The 8,575-nt window shown below is 44.0% G+C and overlaps 1 pseudogene; it reads right to left on the minus strand.

The window, feature by feature from the left end:
- Window positions 1-322: 322 nt before the first annotated feature.
- On the minus strand, window positions 323-423 carry LOC139226100 (U6 spliceosomal RNA; annotated as a pseudogene).
- Between the last annotated feature and the right edge of the window lie 8,152 nt (window positions 424-8,575).

The following is an 8,575-nucleotide window of genomic DNA, read 5'->3' on the forward strand; positions in this document are numbered from 1 at the left end:
GATCGTGTGGTCCAGAAGCACTTTTCGTCCACAGAGCCTGCGCAGGCACTGTGTGACAGGCTCATTAAAGCTTCCAATGTCATTTAGGAACATAGGAACAGGAGTAGGGCATTCAGCCCCTCAAGTTTGTTCCGCCATTCAATGAGGTCATGGCTGATCTGCAATCTAATTCCATATACATGCCTTTGGCCCTTATGTTTTTTAGGTTAACAAGTGGTCCAAAACTCGAAGAGAGTTCCAAACTTCAACCACCCTTTGTGTGTAGAAGTGTTTCCTAATTGCACTCCTGAAAGGTCTGGCTCTAGACTATGCCCCCTAGTCCTGGAATCCACAACGTTTCACGAATTTGCATGTCATCGTTATGCAGGGGCCATACTAATCTACTCTGTATCGTCCCGAAATTAGGCCGATACCTTTCAGGATTCTTTGGACTACTTGTTCACCAAGAAACATTTCGTAGAACAGTTACATTTAATACTGAAAAGCAGTGTCCAGAAAGAAAGATTTGCATTTATATAGTGCCTTTCACAACCTCAGGATGTCCCAAAGTGTTTTGTAGCCAATGATGTACTACATCTGATATACGGCACAGAAACAGGCCATTCAGCCCAACCAGTCCCTGCTGGCATTTATGCTCCACTCGCGCCTCCTCCCGTCTTTCCTCATCTAACTCTATCAGCATAACCCTCTATTTCCTACTCCCTCAAATGCTTATCTGGCCTCCCCTTAAATGCATCTATACTATTCACTTCAACCACTCCCCGTGGTCGCGAGTTCCACATTCTCACCACTTATTGGGTAAAGAAGTTTCTTCTGAATTCGATATTTGATTTCTTGCTGGCTATCTTATGCTCTTCCCCACAAGTGAAAACATTCTCTCTGTATCCACTCAGTCAAAACCTTTCATAATTTTAAAGATCTCTTTAGGTCACCCCTCACGCTTTTCTTTTCAAGAGAAAAGAGACCCAGCCTGTTCATCCTTTCCTGATATGTATACCCTCGCATTTCTGGTATCATCCTGGCAAATCTTCACTGTACCCTCTCCAGTATCTCTATCTTCTTTTTATAATATAGCGACCAGAACTGTACGCAGTATTCTGTGTGGTCTAACCAAGGTTTGATATACATTTAGCATAACTTCTCTACTTTTCAGTTCAATCCCTCTAGAAATAAACCCAAGTTCTTGGTTTGCTTTTTTGATGGCCTTGTTAACCTGTGTCACTACTTTCAGTGATTTGTGCACTTGTACTCTGAGATCCTTTTGCTCTTCTACACCATTTAGTTTCATATTTTCCAAGCAATATGTGACCTCCCTATTTTTCTTACCAAAATGTAATACCTCACATTTATCCGTTGTATTTAATTTGCCATTCTTCAAGTTTATTAATGTACATCAGTAGTAGGGAAATTGCTAGAATTTATTATGAAGGACGTGGTAATAGGGCACTTAGAAAAAAATAATAGTATTGGGCAGAGTCAACATGGATTTATGAAAGAGAAATCATGTTTGACAAATCTGTTAGAGTTTTTTGAGGTTGTAACTAGCAAAATAGATAAGGGAGAAATAGTGGATGTGGTGTATTTTGATTTTCAGAAGGCATTTGATAAGGTGCCATACAAGAGGTTATTAAACAAAATTAGGGCTGATGGGATTGGGGTAATATATTAGCATGGATTGAGGATTGGTTAATGGACAGAAAATAGAGAGTTGGAATAAATGGGTAATTTTTGGGTTGGCAGGCTGTAACTAGTGGGGTACCGCAAGGATCGATGCTTGGGCCTCAATATTCACAATCTATATCAATGGTTTGGATGAGGGGACTAAATGTAATATATCCAAGTTTACTGATGATACAAAGCTAGATGGGAATGTAAGTTGTGAGGAGGATGCAAAGAGGCTTGAAAGGCATATAGACAGGCTAAGTGAATGGGAAAGAACATGGCAAATGAAATATAATGTGTGAGAAATGTGAAGTTATCCACTTTGGTAGGAAAAATAGAAATGAAGAGTATTTTTAAATTGGTGACAGATTGGGAAATGTTGGCATTGAGAGACCTGAATGACCTTGTACACGAATCACTGAAAGTTAACATGCAGGTATTGCAAGCAACTAAGAAAGCAAATGGTATGTTGGCCTTTACGACAAGAGCACTTGAGTATAAGAGTAGAGCTGTCATACTGCAATTATTATAAGGCACTGGTGAGACCGCACCTGGAGCACTGTGTACAGTTTTGGTCTCCTTACCTAAGGAAGGGTATACTTGCCATAGAGGGAGTGCAACAAAGTGTAATGTTTGCAATAAAGATTCAAACTGAGTACTGTTTAACTGAGCAAGGTACAACCTTGCTTCTGTTTTATTTAGGTTCAAAGTGCCTGACTCACAAAATGGCTGGCCTTTTATACCAGAGCAGCACCATCAGCATGCTGCTCAGTGGCATCCAACAATGACACCATCTGATGGCGACAAACAGCATGTACATTCATGATACAAAGGTTCACCAGACTGATTCCTGGGATGGGGGATTGTCCTATGAGGAGAGAATGAGTAGACGAGGCCTATATTCTCTGGAGTTTAGAAGAATGAGAGGTGATCTCATTGAAACATACAAAATTCTTGCAGGGCTTGACAGGGTAGATGCAGGGAGGATGTTTCCCCTGGCTGGGGAGTCTGGAACCAGAGGTCACAGTATCAGAATAAGGGGTGGGCCATTCAGGACTAAGATGAGGAGAAATTTCTTCACTCAGAGGGTGATGAATCTTTGGAATTCTCTACCCCAGGTGGCTGTGGAGGCTCAGTCGTTGAGTATATTCAAGACAGAGATCGATACATTTTTGGATATCAAGGAAATCGAGGGATATGGGGATAGTGCTGGAAAGTGGAGTTGAGGTCGAAGATCAGCCATGATCTTATTGAATGGTGGGGCAGGCTCGAGGGACCGAATAGTCTACTCCTGCTCCTATTTCTTATGTTCTTATGTAATGTCTTCTTGTAATGTGGTGCAGTTCTCCTCAGTATTGACTGTCCCTCCCAATTTGCTGTCAACTGTGAACTTAGAAGTTGTGTTTTTGATTCCAAAGTCTAAATCGTTAATCTAAATTGTGAACAACAGTGGTCCCAGCACTGATCCTTATGGAACGCCACTTCCCACCTTCTGCCACTCTGAATAGCTACCCTTTACCCCAACTCTCTGCTTTCTGAAGTGTAGTCACTGTTGTAACGTAGGAAATCTGAGCACAGCAAGCTCCCACAAACAATATATTCTCCCAAGTTATTTAAAAAGGGCACCCAGATGATGGGTAGTTAGTATACTAAACAGATGGGGCTGGATTTTCGGTTGCCTGACGCCTCAGTTAGCGGCCAGAGGGGGCGTTACAGGGAGCATAAGAGGCTACCGACCGGGAGTGCAACTTTTAGCACCCCGACCGAAAATTCATAAGAGGCTCACAGTAGCGCCTTGCTGCTGACGATCGCTCCGATCCTGACGTATTCCTGGCGCAATACCCACGCTTGCGCCTCGGTCGGTAAATTCGGTGCGGCGTCTCATTGAGCACCCGTCAGGAACAACGTCTGGAAAAACAGTCGGTACAGGTTTGCAGAGTCGTTGACTGGTGGCTACTTAAAGGGATGAGGAAGCGCTTCCCTCGGAGGTCACAGTCAGTGCAAGGTTTACACACAGCACGGTGTGTGACCTCCGAGTTTGCAGCGGCAGACAGACATAACAGTGCAGGTTGGAAACAAGTGATTTTGAAAACCTTAATGGGTGCACTACTATAAAAGACTCGGCTTTTCCCGGGATCTGATTCGGAGTTCCATGCACGCGCAATAGGTCTGCAAAATGTACCGACCAAACTTTTGTTATCGCCCCCCCCGTCCCCCAGCTCTGGTGTGCAACGGCTGATTTATCGCCCCTGACAGCTCTTTGACCGATTCTGACGAATTTCTGGGCGGGAGGCGCAAACTTTTTCAAGGCGCTCAAAGTACCGCTCCGCCCGGATTAACAGTGGTGCGACGGAATTTGCACCCCGATTTGTTTTTCCCAAATAATAAATGGTGGTTAGCTTGTCTGGGTAATTGGAAAAACACCTCTCACCCATTGAGTTGGACAACACCGTGATCTCTGTCTGTCTGTGAAGCAGGGAACAAAAAGGGAGAGAGAGATACAGACACCGTGAAATCTAGCTTTTGTAGCAAAGCAGCAACTGAGGCAGAAAAGGCCAAAGAAAGACAGGCTCAAAAAGTTCAAATGCAGAAGAGTTAGTCTATTTAAACCAATCAAGACCACACACTGAAGTGGGTAGCATAGCATGTTCATCATTTTTATATTGTCAGACAAAGATAAAAACCCAATGCTCAAGATCAATCAGTCAGGGTTGGTCTGCCGAGAGAAAGGCCTGGAAAACTTATTGCAAGACGAATGATGACCAAGCTCAGGAGCACCTTGGCCTCTTCCAAGGCTGGGCTGATCTAAGAAAGTATAACCTAGCCCGTTAACTCACAGAAAGGCAGCCTGATTTATCATTTTCTTTATTCACAAAGAGGGGTTTGAAGTAAGCGTGTTCTAATTATAATTGTTACTTTGGATGTTCGTTTGTTGTCTGTAAAATATAGCACTTTAACAATTTGTATCTAGCCTCGTCTCAATAAAGTGCTAAAAGACTTGACAGGAGTGCTGTCAAAGTATTTAAATTGATTGACGGTGTATTTTCAGGTCAGTTCAGCCTGTTGCCCTCTAAACCCGTGCAACACCACATGCACGCAGTGCCTCCCAGTGCAGCTTCACTGGGACTGCATTATGGGTTCCCGCATGTACACAGCAACAAGCGGGCAGGTCGGAAGGCCTCCTCGTGGGACTGCTCCTGGGCCTGGCCAAGGTGGCCATTAACCGGTCCAGGCAGCGGGCAGTCGAGGGGGTCGTTTGGCCCAACCGCCTGCCTATCTTCCGCGGCTACATTCGCGGCAGGGTACCCCTGGAGATGGAGCACGCGGCGTCCACCGGTACGCTCGCGGCCTTCCGCGGCCGGTGGGTGCTAGAGGGACTGGAGTGCATCATCACAAACGGAAACAACATTTTAATTTGAACCAGTTGACTGTCTAAAGTTTAATTTGTTTAAGTTTGTCGGTTTTAGTGCCCCCCCTTATAGCCAGGGGGCACTTGATTTAACGTTTTATTGTTTTACAGATACAACAAAATAGTTGTAGTGCTGTTGTCCGCAAGAGGTGGGCGCCGGAGGGACTGGAGTGCATCATTACCCCCGGCAACTAAATTTTAATTTGATCTAAGTTTCCATTAAAGTTTAATTTGGAAATTTGTGGGTTCTAGTGCCAAAAGGACGCACTTGATTTAAAGTTTCTACTTAAAATAGTTGTAGAGCTGTTGCATTGTGAGTGGCTTAGCCAGTCATGTGATGTTCACAAGACTCGATAAAACCCCAGCCAGTTGGGTACAGGGGATCCACGATGAGGCAGGTGGTTGTGAGCCTGGTGGATGAACTGGTAATGTGTAGTGCGATTGTTAAACCTTTGCTAATAAACCAACTAGTTCTTAATAGCAATGTGTTGCTATGAATGCTTAAGCAAAGAACCCTTGAAGCAAATTCATTACACATAGCAACAGATTTTGTTTTCATACCATGTTGATATTTTACCAGCCATCAAATGTTGGCAAGAGCAATGCTTGAAGAATGATTTTAGCTTCTGCGAATCGAGTTCCCATTGATCATTCCCGTTGAATAAAACAGCAAAGCAATAAGTAACAACGACACGGAGCTCATTGCTGAGCTATACATTTATTCAGATAATTGGGGTGTGCAGCCGGGTATTTACACAATCAGCCAGGTTATACACAGCATTGCACGCTCTATCCTTGACTTGAGCGAGCAAACTTCCTCTTTAACTGTCGACGTTACTGATATAGATATCTGCCCACTTCACACAAGATGGAACGCTGTGCAACTGTTCAAATTAGCTCAACAATTCAATAAAAGAGAGCTCTTTTTTCACTTTTGGTAATAAATATTTCAGCATCCTTTGAAAAGGCGGGGAGGTTTTTAGCAGACATCATCTTCAACTGAACGACTTACAGCTGTCGGGGAAGACACGCATAACCCTGAAAGCGAATGAAACACGTTTTAAGTTTGATGGAAATTTCTTCAGTACCACATCCAGCTCGTCACTTTATAATCTCACATCTTGTATTTTGCAGTTCTTCTCTCATTTATGGGCCCTGAACTTTGCGTAGCTTTGAGAGGAACAGAGGAATTGCTCGACGGAAAAAGACCTTCTGCCATCCTGGTCGTCCCATGATACAGCGATAATAGAGTTGTTGACTAATTATAGAAATCAATCTCGATCAATTAGTCTGGAACATGAGGCGAGGAAAGACCCAGTGGTGGAGAGCTTTGGGAACCACAGGTCCAAAGTCACCAGTATCTTCCCAAGCTTGTCACACTTACAATTTAGTGCATGCCATGTTCTTCACCTAGGAAAATTTGCTGCTTTGACATATTTTTTTCTTATTATGTTTTGACCTGATCTGGTCTCCTGAAGGTGGCTGGGTATTGTTCCACAGGTGCTCAGTGAACCACTGGGGAAATCTTTGAACCTTGAGTGACAGAAGGAGCTCCGAGTCCACAGACCCATCACCCCAGGGACATTGTGGGACTGCAACTCCCCAATGCTGACTAGCTTGGCTAACTCAGTACAGACAAGGGAACCAGCCTTTCAGGTATTTATAGCCCAATGCTGCACTATATAGTGCATTTACCCACTGATCTATCTGGGCGTTTCTCCATGACTTCAACATCAATGCTACTACATGTTTAGCTGGCATGAGAAACAGAAACATAGAAAATAGGTGCAGGAGTAGGCCATTCGGCCCTTCGAGCCTGCACCGCCATTCAATGAGTTCATGGCTGAACATGCAACTTCAGTACCCCATTCCTGCTTTCTCACCATACCCCTTGATCCCCCTAGTAGTAAGGACTACATCTAACACCTTTTTGAATATATTTAGTGAATTGGCCTCAATAACTTTTTATGGTAGAGAATTCCACAGGTTCACCACTCTCTGGGTGAAGAAGTTTCTCCTCATCTCGGTCCTAAATGGCTTACTCCATATCCTTAGACTGTGACCCCTGGTTCTGGACTTCCCCAACATTGGGAACATTCTTCCTGTATCTAACCTGTCTAAACCCGTCAGAATTTTAAACGTTTCTATGAGGTCCCCTCTCATTCTTCTGAACTCCAGTGAATACAAACCCAGTTGATCCAGTCTTTCTTGATATGTCAGTCCCGCCATCCCGGGAATCAGTCTGGTGAACCTTTGCTGCACTCACTCAATAGCAAGAATGTCCTTCCTCAAGTTAGGAGACTAAAATTGTACACAATACTCCAGGTGTGGCCTCACCAAGGCCCTGTACAACTGTAGTAACACCTCCCTGCCCCTGTACTCAAATTCCCTTGCTATGAAGGCCAACATGCCATTTGCTTTCTTAACCGCCTGCTGTACCTGCATGCCAACCTTCAATGACTGATGTACCATGACACCCAGGTTTCGTTGCACCTTCCCTTTTCCTAATCTGTCACCATTCAGATAATAGTCTGTCTCTCTGTTTTTACCACCAAAGTGGATGACCTCACATTTATCCACATTATACTTCATCTGCCATGCATTTGCCCACTCACCTAACCTATCCAAGTCACTCTGCAGCCTCATAGCATCCTCCTCGCAGCTCACACTGCCACCCAACTTAGTGTCTTCCGCAAATTTGGAGATACTACATTTAATCCCCTCGTCTAAATTATTAATGTACAATGTAAACAGCTGGGGCCCCAGCACAGAACCTTGCAGTACCCCACTAGTCACTGCCTGCCATTCTGAAAAGTACCCATTTACTCCTACTCTTTGCTTCCTGTCTGCCAAACAGTTCTCAATCCATGTCAGCACACTACCCCCAATCCCATGTGCTTTAACTTTGCACATTAATCTCTTGTGTGGGACCTTGCCGAAAGCCTTCTGAAAGTCCAAATACACCACATCAACTGGTCCTCCCTTGTCCACTCTACTGGAAACATCCTCAAAAAATTCCAGAAGATTTGTCAAGCATGATTTCCCTTTCACAAATCCATGCTGACTTGGACCTATCATGTCACCTCTTTCTAAATGCGCTGCTATGACATCCTTAATAATTGATTCCATCATTTTACCCACTAACGATGTCAGGCTGACCGGTCTATAATTCCATGTTTTCTCTCTCCCTCCTTTTTTAAAAAGTGGTGTTACATTGGCTACCCTCCACTCCATAGGAACTGATCCAGAGTCAATGGAATGTTGGAAAATGACTGTCAATGCATCCGCTATTTCCAAGGACACCTCCTTAAGTACTCTGGGATGCAGACCATCAGGCCCTGGGGATTTATCGGCCTTCAATCCCATCAATTTCCCCAACTCAATTTCCCAACTAATAAGGATTTCACTCAGTTCCTCCTTCTTACTAGACCCTCTGACCCCTTTTATATCCGGAAGGTTGTTTGTGTTCTCCTTAGTGAATACCGAACCAAAGTACTTGTTCAA

The sequence above is a fragment of the Pristiophorus japonicus genome, chromosome 15 (genome assembly GCF_044704955.1).
Source record: "Pristiophorus japonicus isolate sPriJap1 chromosome 15, sPriJap1.hap1, whole genome shotgun sequence".
NCBI classification, from domain to species: domain Eukaryota; kingdom Metazoa; phylum Chordata; class Chondrichthyes; family Pristiophoridae; genus Pristiophorus; species Pristiophorus japonicus.